The sequence below is a fragment of the Penaeus vannamei genome, chromosome 23 (assembly GCF_042767895.1).
Source record: "Penaeus vannamei isolate JL-2024 chromosome 23, ASM4276789v1, whole genome shotgun sequence".
In the NCBI taxonomy this organism is placed as follows: domain Eukaryota; kingdom Metazoa; phylum Arthropoda; class Malacostraca; order Decapoda; family Penaeidae; genus Penaeus; species Penaeus vannamei.
The window spans coordinates 32,970,188-32,970,728 of NC_091571.1; positions in this window are offsets into that span (position 1 = coordinate 32,970,188).

Genomic DNA, 541 nt, shown 5'->3' on the forward strand with positions numbered 1-541 from the left:
CAGTTGCCACGTACCCATTTACCTGTAATTTTTCCTTATCGGTCTGAATCCAACTTCTTTTTCATATAACACAATTTTGGTCATTTCTTTATATTAATAAGATATTCAAACTTTTCTCCAGACAAAATAGATGTAGCATTAGTTACCATTCGTAAGATACTGAAGGACTACTTTCTTATTGAATATTTCAATGTTAATGTTAATGTTAATAATGTTTGCAAGGCTGGACACGCTATGTAGATCAAGTTAAACAAAAATCATCCATCTAGCAATTTTGATCATGTCTGCAAGGTTGAACACGCAATGCAACTCACTAAAAAAATACGTACATGTTATTGTGCATGTTCTTACGCGAAAAATAAATAACAGAATCTTACAGAGACCTTGGAATGAAACTGGTTGTCTCAGGTCATGGATCCGTCGGGTTCAGCAAGAGTTCCAGCTTTTGTAAGCTGTGTAAGCTTCTGCAACTCGTCGGATGCATGCAATTTTGGAAATGCACAAGGATTACGTCAGATTTGCATACCAAACATGTGGAAAA